Below are 18921 nucleotides of genomic sequence, written 5' to 3'. Positions count from 1 at the left end.
GATGGGGGACATTAAAACGGATGATTGAACTGTTCTGAGTTCTCCTGTAGAAGCTATTAATAAAATATACACATTTATTGGTCCCCTGAGGAGGAATTCAGTTGTTGTAGTAGTACAAGGGCAGAAATAAAATCACACAAGTGGAGAAAATAACAAATACATAAGAAGAGGTACATTAAAAATACAATAACAGAATAAAAGTGGAAACCATACAGTAGCATTTGGAGACAAATGGCAGTGACCGTGCTGATTAAAAGCAGGAGGGTCAGTGGAACTATGTAAACAGTGTGCAACAGACTTATTATGACATGATAAGTAATGTTTCTCAATGTCTGTCAGTTTTAATATGACATAATATATGTATGGTATATAATGACATGACAGAGCATATTAGATATATTAAAAGGTGTTTAGTGATACATACACGATCTTATATAATATAAGCTCTCACAATGATGCTCACATATGAGGAGACATTCTGTATTTATGGTGAGAAAGAGCAGTTTATCAAAACAAGTGAAGTGTGTCCTCTGAGCTCTGAGCTATTAGTGGAAAACTCATTTGTCAAAATGTACAGATGCACTACAATATGTACAAAACTTTAGGAAGACTGGAATGACTGTAATATAGGGACTGTGTGTGTGTGTATGTGTGTGTGTGTGTGTGTGTAAGATGAAAAACAAAGTTATCATATGCTATGTAAATGTGTTTATGTAACCAGGGGCCTGTTCCATTAAGCATATTTGGATCCATGAAACAACATTGTTCAAGCTCAGTTATTAGAGCGACTTATGCTGGGAACTATTTTGATTTTGTTTTATGGAACTCAATCTACCGAGAAGCAGTCAGACAAACCAAAACAAGCCTGGCTTTTTTTTGTTAACTTAGTTTATAGAAGAAGCCCCAGGTGGTAAAAAGCAAAAAAAAATTCAAAACAAAATTAAGTTTTGATTTTTAAAGAAGTAGGTGTAGTTTTACTACAACTTAAAAAAAATGTTCTTACCTCCCACAATCTAATGTGCACATGCAAATTAAGATGAGGTTAAAACTATACACTGCAAAAAAACATGAAGCTTACCAAGTATTTTCATCTTATATCTAGCTATATGTGATGAGTAGGGCTCTCCCCTTCCTCTTGCCAGTGCAGCCACACCCCTTAATCAGCCTAACCGATAACAGGTGAGTGCTAACCACCTCACAGGCCCTTTAAATGTAGCTGCAAGCAGCCTGCAGCAGGCTGGCCTTGCTCTCTCTACCCGACCGTCCTGGTGGAGCAATATTGTCCCAGTGTGTGCACTGTCATGGGTATGAAGAAGTGGGTTTTTAGCAAAGACTTAAGTATTTTTTTTATTCATGTAGATTGTTGCAGGAAGGATCAGAGCTATATGTGGACGCAGTGGCTGCTCTCCTCCCCTCCTTGCGCTGTGTAGCACGTAGTGCATTTGTATTCCAGATCACATGCAGACAGTAACCTGTAACTCTCAGGTAAAATGGTCATTTGTTATATTTTTTTTTTACCATGGTTTTGTTTCAGATACTCCTCCTCCTTTTAACAAATGTTACCTTTTACATTCACATTTGAGTTGTGTGCCATCATGTTTAATGTAACTACTTACCTCTCGTGGCAGGAATATGATGATGATGGTGATTGCTGCATGACCTGATTGCTGTAAGACAATTGCCAAGGTAATGCAATGCCTTCAATAGCAATTTTGTGGCACATTTATTTATTTTGTTAATATGGTTTATTTTTGCCCTATTAGGAGGAGCTCTACCTACTGCTGTTTTTGTCCCTACTTAATTTACTTTGTATATTTTTGGGGGTTATTTTGCTTTATTATACTACCTGTGAGTGATTTTATATAGTTGTTGTTGGTGCCAGTACAGGTGGGCAGCCATATTTCTGTAGGTGGTGGGTCACATGGTGGAGGTCTTCCTTTTGTCTGCTTCTCCCCTGCCTGTGTTTTGCATGTATAATTTACTGCATTTTGCATGATTATTTTGATTTTGTGTGAAACTTATTGCGTGTCTTTTGTGTTGCAGTGCGTTTGACTTCCCTTTATCCCGGCCTGGTGGTGGTGGTTCCCCCTTCCCCTTACTCACTCCCTCCTGCAGACTTCCCTGACACCCCCTCCCTTGTACTGGTAGCCATTTTAGCCTGTCACTGTTGCGCATTTTAAGTATTGTGTGCATTATTGTATATTTAAATAAAATCTCATATTTGTCTATACCTGGAAACGCATGTCTCTGCTCCTCTTTTATTAAGAACCTGGATAGTAAGTGTGTCTTTCCCTGTGTGAAACTCCCAGGGTGGCGTTGTCACATCCAGTGTCAGGGGCTTATAGTTGCCCCGGTCACATATAATATCTTGATTATATTGTTTTGAGTAAAATTTACTTACTGACCATAGCTTTATGTCCTTATGTAATTATGTTATTGTTTAAAGACTTATTTTTTAGGATTGGCATCGTTAGCTTTTCAAACTATTCAACTGTTGAATATGGTGAGCTGTTACCTAAAATATTGGTTCTAATTGAGAGTTTTAGTTGCATGTAGTTTGAATGTTATTTCAAAAGCATTTTCTACCACCAAAACACCACCAGAAAAGGATACCTAACTTACTTATACACAGAGTTTTATAATGTAAATGTGCGACTATCTGATTGGTTAAAACTGTTGGGGCAGCACCATGGTTTAGACTCGGCCCGCCCATTACGTTGGCACACAGGCTAGTCCTAGCCTCTTGGTGCTTCAGCTTCCGGTGTGCTAACAGCACACTACTGTATCTTGTCTAGTGTTGCTCAGTGCCTGTCTCCACCTGGGCCTGTGGCCTTGAACTGTCGCACAAAGAGTGCTTCAGTTTTCATCTGCTTGCCCTCAAATATGTGATGATGTGCAGCGTTATCAGTATATCCTTTCTTTTGATACTCCTTATTTCGGTGTGCTATGCCTGGCACATAAAATGTGTGTTCCATGCTCCGCCAAATGCATTTCTAAGCAGCATTTTTACTAAAGGTCATAATGCAGATTATTGCTATTTTTATAAATCTCTAACACTACTTAGCTTAGCAGCTAGCGATAGCTTCTCTCTCTACTGCTCGGTGTGTAAAATGTCTACCTCCTCCTCGGCCCTTTTACTGATAATGTTAGCCTACATGTAATAATTGTATTGCAGTAGTTTAGTAGTAGCTTACTGACTTGGAAGTTCAGCTCTCCATAACCGGTGCGGGCCGACCTAGTACAGCGGCTGGGTGGCAGTACTCTAGCACATTACGTTGTTAGTTTGTAACGTTTTATCCCCAACATTGGTTACTACACATGCCCAGCTACAATGTTGGAGGTTGAAAGCAGATGGGGCTAGAAATAAAGTGGTGGTTTCCACTCGGGGGCTCTTTGGCTGCACTTAGCCTGACAGAACTCTTGGAATCTTGCCACATGTGAATCTTGTGTTCATTTGTGAACTTGAACTGATGTGGATCAAAATGCAACAGCATTCTCTTCCAACTCTCAAAAAGGCCTCTCCTCTCCATTTTGATCATCTGGAAAGGAACACAGCCAGAGACCCTTCCTCCCAGGATGCCTTGCGTTTATGACACCTATAGATGATACCTATAGATGAGTTGATTGTTCAGGAGACATATGACACCATAGGTGGTCTCCTGTAAAAGGCCCAGCACCCCTCTGATCTCTCTCTCTCTCCGCTGCTTGGGAAGCAGCAGCACCTCAGTCTCCCTCAGGAGGGGACCCAGAGGCCCCCACTTCCTCACCCCCTGCAGAGATCCCCTGCATCTCAGGTTGGAGGCCCTTCTGCAGAAAATCTCCTTTTCAACAAGGAATTCTGAAACAACTCCCAGTCTTTATCAGCGCAAAAGGTTAGACTATTGAACACATGTTCATAGCAACTGCCAGAGAAGACTTCCTCAACAAACAAGGACGAGCAAAACTTAATTTGCAAGACGGCAGATTATTGAAACCAAACCTTCTTCCGACGCCCTTTCCACTGAAAGGACTTCTCCCCCTCCTCCGATGGACTCTTTGGCTAATGTAATGGGCTCAGATAGGAGGAAAAATCAGCAGGGACACAAGGTCATAGACACAAGGCCGACACATAGAGACAGACAGTCACAATCTCATTCACACCTACGGGCGGGAGGAAGCAGGAGTACCCGGAGAGAACCCACGCTGACATGGGGAGAACATAATTAATTATTTATGATAATGGTGATAGCCATCTAACCACACTTTTGGACAGTGAGATCCACACACGTGTTGCTCAGGTTCACCCTTACATATTTGATATCCTTATAGGAGGGATGGCATTTATGACAACGCCCCTGTAAGAGATAAAATCCCTAAATTAAGTGCCCCGTGCAAGGTATAATTTATTTATAAAAGAGGCATCCTAAATTCCCAACAGAACCAAGGTGTTCCATGGTCGTACACCACCTTGAGCTTTTGGGCATGTGCAGGCCAGATTGACTGTATGTGTTATACCCCAATGATGTGACGCCATGTGACCCTGTGACATCTCTTCTTTTTACTCTCCTTGCAGGGAAATGTGAGGACATCACTAATCATCATATGCATTTAAAAAAATGATTTGGCATGGTACATTAACTTGTTGATTCAATGTTGTCTGATATACTTAGAGAAATCTGTATTTTGTGTGAGTACACATTGAGTTAGGAGTGCAGATGGTTGTGTCATGAGGGCATTGCATGTGTGCTGCCACAGCTTGTTTACCGTGTGTAAGGCATTATAACAGTGTTTTGGATTTTTATATTCCTTGTATATTTTACAAATTGGCATAATGTCTTTTCTGTAAAAACAAAAAGCTTCTCAGTTTTATGATTTGTACAATTACTGGAATCAGGTGTCACAGGGCAGTGTGGAGACTGTCTTTCTATTCTGTGGCAAATTTTTAAATGTTTTAAATCATTCATTTGCTCACAGGACAGCCGTCCCAGACACCTGGGCTTTAGTAGAGCAATACGAAGGAGAAAAAGTATAATAACTTTATTAAATTCAATTTTTCCAATCTGTTATTTTCCATTACACACACAAAAATGACAGAGGGCTGCAGCAGTTAGGGATTTAATGCTTTGCTGGGGAGCACTGCAGCAGGTCCAGGAAGTGAACTCTCCAGTACTAGTCCACACTCGACTTGATAGAAGCCAAGTCCCTGTGGACTGAGCTGCTGCTGACCCCTTGATAGAAGTGAGTATATGTGGGCTGATTAGCTGTTTCTTTAAAAAACAAGAGGAAGTAGCAAAAATCATTAGAAAATTAGAATAGATCAGAACTTTAAAAGCGAAAAAACAAGATGTTTTTCAAAATGTCTTCTCACAATGTATTAATAATGTGTGATAAGGCTAATGAACAGACGTTGCCGAACATCAGACAGATAAAAGGACCAGAGGGAAAAGAACAAGCTTTTGGCATCCTCAGATGATCTTCCAGAAAACACAAACAAGCTTCAGGAAACAACACAGCACAGCACTTCACATGCACTCAGCAAGTGAAGCCTCAAACTGAAAGTGAGAACTTCAAAGATCGGAAAAACTTCAAAGCAAGAAAAATGGGGTTTCTTTCAAGCTGCAGAAGTCCAGGCTAAACTGTGCCTACTCATATCTTGTTTTTGGTGGAAGAATTGTAGTTACTGTAGTTGTCTCCTGCTACTGTATGAACCAAATGAAACATTCACTTATCATTTATACTGCCCTACAAAGCCTAACTGCAGTAAGTACAATTTTGGACGACATTGATATAACTAAAAATTAACTCCTTGATGTCTGTTTTATCTTGTGACAAAGTTTGGATTTCATTTTTTCTTTATTTCAGAGAAATAATGATATAAAAAATTGCAGTAACTACAACATCCAACTCAAAACCAAAGCAGACCGTGGTCTGATACAGTGTAGCCTAGTATTTCTTCATTGTATTGAACAGTGAAGACAAGAATAATAGAAATTATAAGTTTATTTGATAAGGAAACTATAATCAAGATAGTGATTAAGATATAATTTTATTAAGACGAAAATATAACATTCTTTATAATATTAAGTGTAAAATACACAAATCTTCGAATAGCGTTCTTAAACACTTTTAAATACACTTATAACAAACCAATTTGAAAATGTTTATTCACTGAAAACAAAATACAAAAGCTGAATGAAGACAACATTGTAGTATTTATCCTTCTCATTTACAGAAATTATTTATCACACAAAATAAATTTATTAGAGACAGTCTACAATATTAATATACTTCAATCATGCATATTTATATATAAATATATTCATCTTTCCCACTGGCTATCCAAATCTTTTCATGATTTTTTTTTTTACAGTTAACTCTCAAGCAGGGCCGGGTCTAGGCAGGGGCAAGAGGGGGCCTGGCCCCCTCAAATAAATGTTGTGCCCCCTCAAACTAAATCCCCCAAAATATATTATATTTCATATATTTTTATCATTTCATGCCTCTCTCCTCCGCTCCACTTCTTAATGTCTTAATGTCTTGCTTGCCCCCTCAAATATAAAATATATCAAGTTGTTTCTTGTGTCATGTTTCTCGCCTCCGCTCCATCTCCCCTTTTCGCTCTGCTCAGTGTATCGGTCTGCTGCCGGCTCGCTGTGAGGGATAGCTGTCTGCCCAACTTCCAATCACCCTTCAGTATGCAAATGAGCCAGTGTCAGGTTTCTAATAGCAGCTTGCAGCAGTAAACTGCGAATGCGAAGCAAAGGATCTCTGTTAAACTCGTTCATAGTGTTTTGTGTAGTGACATACTTAACCCTTGTGTTCTGTTCATATTTTTGTTACTCAGCCAGTGTTTGCGGGTCTGGTGGACCCGCTGCATTTTTTGGTTTTTAATTCAACACAATCAAACAATTTTATGTTAAAATACTCTACAGATGTTTACTTCATCCAAATTACAAGCAATATAAACAGCATACATGATTAATATTTGCCCCTTACCTTTGTTAGATCATATTTTTGTATTAAAGTGCTACTCGTTTTTGTTTGTTTTGAATGAAAAATGTAATTTAAAAAAGAGAGTTGAAAACATTCGACAAATTTACAATTTTATTTTAGTTATATTAGAGATTTAACCCTTTCAGGTCTTGTCAAATGTCCTGCACGAGTAATTGCCATCTGTGTTGGCTGTTTTTGCATTCTTATCACATTGGAAGCCATGCATGGTGGATCATTTCTTGGGCAAAAAGACCATTCCAAAAGCTTTGCTATTGGGCAAAGCTTCTCTGGCCTCCTGTACGGAGAATCTTTTGCCCATTTTGAGCAATTGTATTGTATCAGTTGTCACTGGCAAAGCTCCATTTATTGTGCCCCAGCCCAAATTTGCAGCTAGGATAGAGTAGCCTATGTGGAAAAAAGTAATTTGTATTATAAAGATAAAAAAAATAATAGTAATAATAAAAAAAAAAAAAAAATAGTAATAGTAATTTGTATTATAAAAATAAAAAAATACAAAAAAATACAAAAAAAATACAAAAACATCCTCCTGAGGGATTGCCACCTTATCGTGGTCAGGAGGTTTGAGTGCCTCAGTGACCCTAAGGGCTAACCCAACAGAAGCTAGTCTTCATAGGGACACCCAAGTAGGGCAGGTCTTAGGGTAGAGGCCTGACAAAGTGCAGTCAGTTTAGGTTGAGGGTAGGACATACAACTAACAGCAACCCAAGTTCATATATGGTTAGTGTAACAACAATAACTACAATAAAATAAGTGTGTTAAGCATTTGAGACCACAGTACTTTACAAGGCACTTGTTCAGTGTACCTGTATCCGAGTGAGTGAATTTGTCAGTTAGACATGGTAAAAGGTGCTGGAGCACAATGCCCCCTCAAGATTTGTGGCTGCCCCCTCATACATGCCTGTCTAGACCCGGCCCTGCTCTCAAGTCCATTCTTACAACACAAGACACAATAAATAAATGATAAAATTCATCTACTACTGGTTCCAAAAAAGTTGTGAGGTTGTCTTAAACTTGACAACTGTACAAAGACAATATACTCAACCTCTTAAAACCATAGACTGTATATAAATAATGGACGTAGTCACTGTGACGTCACCCATTGGTTTGTGGCCCGTTGGAAGCATCGAGTTCAGTGTTACACTCGTCTCCATCTTGTTTCCGATACGGGGAGCAGACCATATCTGGACTGTGGAGGAGGAGAGGGATCTGATCACTGACTACAGCCTCTCTACACCTCAACCTGACTGAGAGAAGCTGCTGCTTATTCATGTTAGCATTAACTGGAGCATTAACTGGGATGTTAGTTTTGGCAAAAAACAAAAACAAAATGTTTGTTACTTACCTCAGAAAACTGAACAGCGACTCCTTGGAGTGTCTGTTAGTCCAACCAAACGCTGAACAAGACATTTTTACTGAACAAAACGTTCAAATAAACTGTCATTAAGTGAAAATACAATGTGGAATGGACTAAATGATGAAATAAAGATGTGTAATTCTATGTTAGTTTTCAAGAAGACTTTAAAATCTAAAATTATCAAGGGTTACAATGAAATTTGATTGAATTAGATTTTTCAGTTTAAGGTATCATGTGTTTTGTAACAATGTGAATTACTCAGTTAATGTAATGTATATAATGTAATGTATATGCATGTAGATGGTACAGGAGAGGCAAAAATAAGCCTTGGGGCTTCAGCCTATTCCTTTTTCGGTTGCTGTCTGATGGATTCTTTTGTAAAAACATGATTTTATTTTGTTGTCTTTGACCCTTTGAATGAATGCTTTATTTCGCTTACAAAAAACAAAAAAACAAAGTTATGAGACCAAACCGCTAAACGTTGTTTTTTTATGTCTATATACCGTTATACATAACTTTATTGACACGTTTCCATGGATACGCATTGTTCTGCTTCTCTCCTGATGATGGCTCGCCTTGTTAGTGACCTGTCAATCAAAGGTAGCCACGCCCCAAATCATACAATTCTTTATCTTCTATTTTCTTCTAAATCATTATTTGAACTATTGACATCAAATTGAGTTTGCATGTTCTCCCCGTGTCAGTGTGGGTTCTCACTGGGTACTCCGGCTTCCTCCCACAGTCCAAAAACATGCACTTAGGTTTAATTGGTTACTCCAAAGGCCCCCACACACCGCCCCGATGGGACCCGACGGGACCTGACGGCGGCGAGCTCTTGTCCGACGATTCTGTCGCCTCTCCGCACTTCCCCGACGTCGTCCGACCACTCCCGACTGTCCCAGACGCCCGACCGTCGGGCGTATGTGTTCCTGGCTTAAATTGCCCCTAGGTGTGAATGGGAGCGAATGAGAGTGTGATTGTCTGTCTCTATGTGTCAGCCCTGCGATAATCTGGAGACCTCGCCCAATGTCAGCTGGGATCGGCTCCAGCCCCCCGCGACCCGAGTGTGAATAAGCGGTTAAAGATAATTAATGAATGAATAAACATCAAGTTGTCTTGAAGACGATTTTTTACTAGTGATGAGACCATAGTGTTGTCCTAAAAAAAAATTCTGAGGTGCCCCCTACTGGAATTTTCGGTAGAATGCATCTTAAGGCACTTCCTGGTTTGCCTCCCTGCTCCCTGCTCAGACCCGGAGGTTGCCGCCTGCTTAAAAACCACCTGCCAGCCAGCGGGCAGGGTACAGGACTCCCCTCAATAACAACTATTGGGACTATTTAGGCAGCAAAACATGACTCATAATTACGTTTCAGACTTTCCTCTGCTGCCATCTTGCTGATATAGTAGTAATGATTGACGGCAATGCAGATGGCGGAGTATGGTTAAAATGGCGGAGTATGTTAGTAGCTATAATTAATTTTTAATTGTTAAGTTGTAGGAATGTGAAACATTTCATCAAGACTGAATGATACTGACTGAAGAACAGAAAAATGTCACATATTTTTCAGTGAGTGCGTTATACGGCAGTGTTCTCTAGAACTGTTTGGGAGCTCTGCCTTCATTAAAAGATAATGGAGACAATAATATGGTAGTGTTTGTGTGGGAGATTAAGAGAGAATAAAAAGTACACCCATGCATTAGGCAGATACCCACCAATAATTAACATTCAAAAGGGAACAGAAAAGTTTTAATCACCTTAATTTCAGCTCCCTCGACACCCTTCACTCCAAAGCCTTCCCAACCGAAGAGCTCGGCCCAGAAAAGAGGAGGCTGTGTCCGTTGGTGCTGAGACTAACTGCCACCACTTCTGCTCCACTTCCCCAGCCCAGAGTGTACACCACCCTTATGCTGGACTTTCACCAAAAGATTTCCCCAGTCCCAGCCTAGAAACTGAAAGTCTTTAGTAAATCTAGGAGTTTTACTGGAGTCACGGTGCTCCCGTCATCTCCATGGTTAAGTTTAAGGTAGTAATCTGCTCTGTTTCATATCAGTCTTTTCCTAGTCTTGGTTTGGATCATATCAAACGTGTTTGATATATCTCAAGTCTCAGTGACGTCACACAATCACCAACCAATAGATGAGCGGGGGAAAGGTCCCCGGTTCAGACTGGCCAGTAAAACCACTTCCACAGGAAAAAGGAACATCACAATAATGCTAGTAAGCTCAGTCCTCAATACAAATATAGTGATGTCATATATTTAGATTTTTGGGGGCACTGTTTAGCTTAGTAAAGACAACAGTAAGGAGACCCAGTTAAAAGTATAAACACATGTAGGCCTATACATAAATAAGTAAAAAATAATCAATAATTAATGTATGATTAAGTAAATGAGATTCGAAAGAGCTGATAAATATAATTATTCAATTAAACACATAATTAAATAGGGCATAAATGTATGTCATGTATTCATTTATACGTTTTCCTTTCCTTTATTCTTCCTTATATCTATTTTTTTTTACTATATATAGTTAACTTTTCATGTCAGAAAAACAGAAACCTCTTTTCAGCTTTGTGAGGGGCATTTTGTGGCTTCTATGCTTCTTTTTAATGGTTTTTGTTTTTTTCAACACAAACCACTGCACACACTAGAGCAGCTGGAGCCAAAAGCTGCTTCTCCTCCATTAAGTACGTTTTTACTAAGAGCATGATGGGAAAAAATTGCATGGTAGGAAAAAAATGCTAATAGAATCTAGTTGTAGTCTTGTAGATAGTTACCCTGAGATTTTAGACGGACTGTGAATCTTTCAGTGTGAGACTAAAAACTTGTGTTTTTAGATGTGAGCAGGTGTGAGCTGATAGTTTTCCAGGAGTCTTTTCCAAATCTTTTCAAAGTCTTCTGGTGTAGAAGTAGCATTAGGTTTAACTGGTGACCCTCGCAACCAGAGTTCAGGGAAGCACTCAATAATGAATGAATATACATAAATATACATAAATCAGAACACATACCATTTCTCTGTTCGGTAGCGAGACTAAAACAGGACACCTGGGTGGCAGAAAATTGCAATCAGCTGTGTTTGGGATGATTATTATTTCATTTTAAGATGAAAAATATTCTGTATATTTCAATATTTCCTGCAGAAATGCAACAAATGCCAAATTGCCATCATTCTGTTTATGACAGTTTTTTAAAACAAGCTGTCAGTATGTAAAAAGTGTGCCGCAAATATTGGGCCTCATTCATGAAACGTTAGTAGATTTGTGCGTAGATTTGCACATAAAAGCCTACGCTACTAAAAACCTACTCCGGATTCATGAACGCCGCGGGAAACTCAGATCTGATCGTAAACACGTGTGTATGATCATGAATGCCAATCCATCGTAAGGTGGCAGCGCGCTCCCGGTAATCAGCAATTAGCATGAACCCCGCCCATGAATTGCTAATGACCACCATATAAGGAGGTGTGTAGAGGCATCCTGTCGACCTGTCAGTCATGGCACAAAGAAAAAAAGAACGAGAAAGAAAAAAGAATTTTTCCGAAGCGGAGATTGAAATTATTTTGGGAGAAGTGGAGTCCAAAAAAAAAATGTTATTTTCATCTGTTAGTAGTGGTGTGACAGGGACAGGCAAAGCGAAAGCATGGAGGGAGGTGACGGACGCAGTAAATGTGGTTTCTGTAGTGCAAAGAACTACGTCCGAGGTTAAACGTAAATGGTTTGACATTAAACTTGACGCAAAGAAACGCATTAGCGCACACAAAAAAAGTACATCTGCCACAGGAGGAGGACGCTCAGAGTCCAAATTGTCAGTTGCAGACGAGCGCATCGCTGGGATCATTGGTGAGACGTCTCTGTCAGGAATTATACCTGAAGGAGACAGCGACATGCCTGCACTGGAGTCAACATCAGACGGTAAGGTGATAAGGGTTGTATCATATTACAGCTTAGCGGTCAGTATAGTTTAACCTAGGTCGTACAGTCCCAAACAAGATTCATATTATATAGGCTAATGGGTAAAATCTAAATCAGTGATGGCTGTTGGAATGTAGAGCTACTTAACATTTCTTTCAACAAAGGATACGGATGTCATATAGCCCACAGCAGTTTTGTATGCATAGTCTTCAAATTATTTGAATCTTAATAGTCTAAAGCTCGATTTAAAACAGCTCCAAATACGTCAGTCTGCAGCCAACGTAAATTAAACATTTTTCAAAATCAGATTTATTAAAGGTTTCTTTCAAATGATCAAAGACAAAACCAAAAAAACGAATGTGTTGTCTTAAATCTTCTAGCTGGCGAGTGCTCCTCCCATGATGTGGCCTTTCCTGCCTCTGCTGCCTCTGCTGCTCCTGCTGCCCCCGCTGCCTCTGCTGCCCCCAGGTACCGAGGCCGAAGAGGTGATCCGCCTGCCCTCACAGAAGAAGTCCTGAGGAATCAAGAGGCTTTGCTGTCAGCAGTCAATCAGATAAACACAAACCTACAAGAGATTAACAGCAGCTTGAAGGGAATATGTGAGGCACTTGTGTGCCTTCAAAAATAAAGCCTTGTTAGCCTCTTATCAGTATTGTGTGATGTCTGGTTATCCTGAGAAAACACTAAGTTAATCAAGCTACTCTCCTTTTTCAGATAATTAAATATAGCCTATTTGTATACATTTACAAGAGCATGACATTAAAATGAACCTATGTAGCCTACTGAAATAAGATGTTATATAAATATCAAACAAGAAAAATGAAACTAACTTTTTGCAAAATATGGCAGCCTAAAATGTGCATAGCTTATTCCGTCCCTGTCTTGGCAACACTTACCTTAAAATCGCTCTACAAGTCGCTGGCGTGTCTGGATAGCAGCCGCATTTCGAGGGCCAAGATCTGGTTCCGGAGGCAATTGTTCCTCGAGGTTGTGGACTTCAGGCAGGGGAAGGCCCTGTTGGATTGCCACGTTGTGCAGAACACAACAGGCTAAAATGATGTGACACACCTTCGCAGGTGTATAAAGTAGAGTGCCACCTGTATTATCTAGGCACATCCATCTCGCCTTTTATACTCCGTTGGTGCGCTCTACAACGGCCCGAGTAGCCGTGTGCGCCTCATTGTATGCCAGCTCCTGTGGTGTCTGCGGGCTGGCCAGTGGGGTCATAAGCCACGGCGTCAGTGGGTAACCCCTATCCCCTATGGATATAGAAGGGTAAGTCCATATATAACACACACATGTGATTATGCAGGCTATATTCTTACCAATGAGCCAGCCGTCTCTCACAGCTCCATCCTCCAAACGCGTGCCAACTGCGCAATTACGCAGGATGAATGCGTCCCACCGGGCCACCGTGCCACAACGTTTAACAACACACACTTTGCGTCACAGATCAGTTGCACATTCACGGAATGAAAGTTTTTCCGGTTAATGTAAGCAAATGCATCACCGGATGGAGCCTTGATGCGTACGTGTGTGCAGTCTATGGCACCGATAACACCTGGCATGTTTGCAACTGCACTGAACCCCTGCATTACTTCTGTCTGCCGTTGTGCGCCATATGGAAATTGGATATACTCTGGCATTAATTTAATGATACCTCTGAGAACTGCAGGCAGGATGCGGCTCATGGATGGCTGCGAAATGCCGTACCTGTCACCTATCTCCCGCTTGAACGTCCCTGTGGCTAGGAAGCCAAGCACAGATAGCACTTGTAGGTGTGCAGGGATGGCATGGCTGCGTTTTGTTGGCCTCGTCAGATTAGGCTCCATAATGTTGCATAAATGCAACAGAATTGGTCTCGGTAGTCTGAAACGACTAATCAACCATTCATCATTCTCAGCCAACAGATCTGCCCGATCCCTGAAGTACCGCTCTCTCCAAATAGAGCCTTGCGCCAAATCATGTAGAAGTGCAAGTTCAGCCATGGTTACCATTAACTAGGACTGAGGGCCTTTTATACTGTGGGAGGTTTAATTAGAATTGACACCACCTGAGTGATCCAGATATGGTAATGGTTTACATCCTTTTTGTGATTTTATTATTAGCCTATATTTTTATTATCATCATTCAACATGTAGAAAATAACGCGTAATCTATTGAGTCAATTTACATAGATAATTCACAATTATGAGTTTAATCTGAATCTTAATCCCGCCAATTGCCAACTAATTTAACTAAATATGTTATATTTTTAATCGTTTGTCATGTTTATATCACATGTTTCAAAGGCATCTGCGTATTGTGTACATAACAGAACGCATAATGAATTAAAATTGTAATTTCCAACAGTGACGAGCATTATTTATATTTACACAAGCACTACTAGTGGTCAGCAGCATGTGTAGATTTTGTTAGTAGCTACGAAAAGATCGGAGCTACTAAAATATTGATGAATGCGGAGATGCACGTAAATTTCCGTCTGCGAACGGTTTACACACAAATTCGTTCTGCTCACGTTTCATGAGTGAGGCCCACTGTGTTTTGCAGGGGGCAAAAAATAAATGAGGAAAAATGAACCTATTCCTGCCATGCAAAATGGTTAGCTGGTTAGCTTCTTTATTTTTCTAAGTCAAAGTAATTTTTGTAGTGTTGTTTTCCTCCTTTTGGAGCGTTTTCTATTATTATTCATAGAAAAGAGTAGAATAGTTCATAGCCTGTGTGCTTTTCCTCTTCTGAGTGATTTTGTTTTGTTTTATAAATTTTCATAGAGTATTCCTGATAAGATCAGAGTAGATTTTTCCTCCTTCGGGAGCTCTTTTGGTTCTGTGTTTGTTTTGTGTTCTTGGTGTGTCTTCGGACTTCCTAGATGTTCATAGCCTGTTTATTTATCATTCTGTCTAAGAGAAATCTATTCAGATAAATAAAGCCTGTCATTACTGCTGCCTATCTGCATCTGAATCCTACTTTTTGCCCAAGCCTGACAGTGACATCATAAAGCCTTCAAGGAATTACTGCTGAGGGACACACTACATAACTTTGACAGTCTTTACAGATTTTGTAAAGCTTGTTTGACGACTGAACAACACCTAACAACTGTGCCTGATGAGGGATCAAAGATGACATGATTTGTCAAACTGACTATAACAAACTCTTGTGAGGGCGACAGTTTAAAGGGTAAACTAACATACCAGTTGGTGGCAGTGATGCACCAATTTGTTCACTATTCGCCGTCGTTGCTTCGATATTCCCACTACTTCCAACATTTGCTTGGACTAAGGTCGGGTCTATTCCCCTCACAGGCTAACAGATTGCCATGCAGACTGTCCCCAATAATGCTGGGCTTACACCAAAAGATTTCCCCAGTCCCAGACTAGAAACTGAAAGTCTTTAGTAAATCTAGGAGTTTTACTGGAGTCACGGCGCTCCCGTGATGAAGTGTAAGGTAGTAATCTGCTCTGTTTCATATCAGTCTTTTCCTAGTCTTGGTTTGGATCATATCAAACGTGTTTGATATTATCTCAAGTCTCAGTGATGTAACACAATCACCAACCAATAGATGAGCGGGGTAAAGGTCCCCGGTTCCAGACCGGCCAGTAAAACCACTTCCACAGGAAAAAGGAACATCACAATAATGTTAGTAAGCTCAGTCCTCAATACAAATATAGTGATGTCATATATTTAGATTTTGGGGGCGCTGTTTCTTAGTAAAGAGAACAGTAAGGAGACCCAGTTAAAATGTATAAATACATGTATACATAAGTCATAAATAATCCATGATTAATGTATGATTAACTAAATTAAAGTTGATAGAATTGATACATATAATTATTCAATACACGGTGGTGTAGTGGTTAGCGCTCTCGCCTCACAGCAAGAGGGTCGCCGGTTAGCCTCCCGCCTGCGGCTCTTCTGTGTGGAGTTTGCATGTTCTCCCCGTGTCAGCGTGGGTTCTCACCGGGTTCTCCGGCTTCCTCCCACAGTCCAAAAACATGCACTTAGGTTTAATTGGTGACTCTAAATTGCCCGTAGGTGTGACTGAGAGTGTGATTGTCTGTCTCTATGTGTCAGCCCTGCGATAGTCTGGCGACCTTTGCCCAATGACAGCTGGGATCGGCTCCAGCCCCCCGCGACCCGATTGCGGATAAGCGGTTAATGGTAATGAATGAATGAATGTATATCATGAATTCATTTCTAAATGTTCCTTTCCTTTATTCTTCCTTATATCTATTTTTACTGTAAAACAGTCAACTTTTCATGTCAGAAAAACAGAAACCCCTTTTCAGCCTTGTGAGGGGCATTTTGTGGTGTCTTCTTCTATTTTTGTTGTTGTTGTTGTTTCTTCAACACAAACCACTGCACACATGAGAGCAGTTTTTACCAACAGCATGATGGGGGAAAAATTGCATGGTAGGAAAAAAATGGTAAAATAATCTAGAATCACAGATTCACAGTCTGTCTAAAATCTCAGTGTGGGAGTAAAAACTCTAAACTCTTGTCTTTAGATGTGAGCAGGTGTGAGGTGATAGTTTTCAGGAGTCTTTTCCAAATCTTTTCAAAGTCTTCTAATGTATAGGTAGCATAATGCAGACTGTTGCAGACTCTACCCACTTGGAAATTGTGGGTAAAATCTGGCAAAAAATCTTGTAGTGTGTCCTCAGCTTTAGAGTGGAAATAGGGATTGGACCTGTTCCATTCTGGGTGATTCTGATTGTGATGATTGCGCTCACCTGATACCTTACCTGGCCTCATTTCACTCTGCTCTGGCTGAAGTCACACTGATTGGTGATTGCACTGAGCTGTTTACTTTCCTTCCTCTTTTATGTTTCCCTGCATCTGCGCACACTGATGAGGCCACATGGCTGAAAACATTTTGTGTATTAACAAATAGTAAACTATCTAAACTCACTGAATGATACATATATACTGAGTGTGACCCTGTCTTCTTTATATAAATACATACATCTAGTCAACTGGACAGAGCGCAGTGGAAACCCTATCAATGATACTCACTGGAGAGTAAACTTCCATTACAAAACCTTTCCACTGGGGTGCCTCAAGAATCAGTGCTAGGCCCCTTTCTTTTCTTAATTTACACCACCTCACTTGGCACAATTATCCAAAATCATGGCTTCTCATACCATTGTTACGCCGATGATACCCAGCTGTTCTTTTCCTTCCAACCAAACGACCCCACAGTCTCAGCCCGCATCTCTGCTTGTCTTGTGGACATTTCAATAATGCACATAAAAGTTTTAACGTCCACAATGCACGTGTTGCATTTTGTCTTTTTTTCGAAAAATAATTAATGTGCATGCGAGATGGAAACGCTTTTTCTCAAGAAGTTCTGGCCTAGTGAACATTTAACTCACATGACTGATAGCTGTTTCCGCTCTGCTGGTCAAGACAAGTTGACATGAAAGAATAATTCTAAGTTGCCAGATTGAATCCAATTCCTGAAGACACATTCTTCAACTGTGAAACAACCATGTGACACTGAAGTCACTCACACCACACAGAGGCAACTGGACAAAAAAAACAAGCCAAACTTTATTTTTTGATGACACTTACCAGAGGGCAGCTGCTCTTAAATCAGGGGTGAGGTGGGAATTGATGGGATGGTGGAGACTAAAGAAGAGAGGAAGAGGATTTGAAAAGAAATTGATCACATGCATGGGTGGAATATTGATCCAATTCAATTGGGAAACAGCAACAAGAAATCACATTTACTAAATAAAAGCAACACAAAATTAAACTATTAAGCTATATTTATGTCTGCAAAGACACTTGGGTGTAGTGTTGGGACAACAAAACTTTGTGAAGCATTTCCTTTATTTTTTGACCCTCTTTGACCCATCTTGTTTCCGATACGAGGAGCAGACCATATCTGGACTGTGGAGGAGGAGAGAGGGATCTGATCACTGACTACAGCCTCTCTACACCTCAACCTGTTGGCTAGCAAAAAACAAAATGTATGTTACTACCTCAGAAAACTGATCAGCGACTCCTTGGAGTGTCTGTTAGTCCAACCAAACGCTGAACAAGACATTTTACTGAACAAAACGTTCAAATAAACTGTCATTAAGTGAAAATACAGTGAAAGGGTCAAAGTTATGAGACCAAACCGCTAAACATCCTTTTTTCTATCTATATAACGTTATATGTAACTCTATTGACACGTTGCCGTGGATACGCATTGTTCTGCTTCTCTCCTGATGACGGCTCGCCTTGTTAGTAACTCTTTAGCGATTCTTTATCTTGTATTTTCTTCTAAATGGGGCCATTATTTGAACTATTAACATCAAATTGTCTTGAAGAAGATTTTAAACTAGTGATTGAGACCACAGTTTTGTTGTAAAATTTTTTTTTACACTTAGCGCCCCCTGCTGGAATTTTCGGTAGAATGCAGCTTAAGGCCTCCCTGCTCAGACCAGGAGGTTGCCGCCTGGAGAGGACAGGTTAACTGTTGTACTGTCTACAGTTAAATCACTACAATGTAGTGTACTATATGAACTACATCAGCACTTATTAGTACCAATTAACTGCATTCCTTGTGTGTCAAGCTGTGACAGTTGTTCATGTATTTTGTCTGATCCACATAGACTTGACGGTTGCAACAGGCAGGAGGAAGGGGCCCCGTGTTCCGGACGAACAAGACAGAGCT

At 40.3% G+C, this 18921-nt stretch overlaps 1 long non-coding RNA gene across 1 annotated transcript; it reads left to right on the top strand.

The window, feature by feature from the left end:
• The first annotated feature begins 1294 nt into the window (after nt 1-1294).
• On the top strand, nt 1295-2310 carry LOC131972302 (uncharacterized). Its single transcript, XR_009394453.1, has 3 exons — nt 1295-1485; nt 1629-1686; nt 1764-2310. It is a non-coding gene; the product is annotated as an uncharacterized LOC131972302 (long non-coding RNA).
• Nucleotides 2311-18921: the final 16611 nt, after the last annotated feature.

Source organism: Centropristis striata, chromosome 5 (assembly GCF_030273125.1).
Source record: "Centropristis striata isolate RG_2023a ecotype Rhode Island chromosome 5, C.striata_1.0, whole genome shotgun sequence".
Lineage (NCBI taxonomy): Eukaryota > Metazoa > Chordata > Actinopteri > Perciformes > Serranidae > Centropristis > Centropristis striata.
The sequence above is the reverse complement of the archived record's forward strand: the minus strand, read 5'-3'. Positions and strand labels throughout refer to the sequence as shown.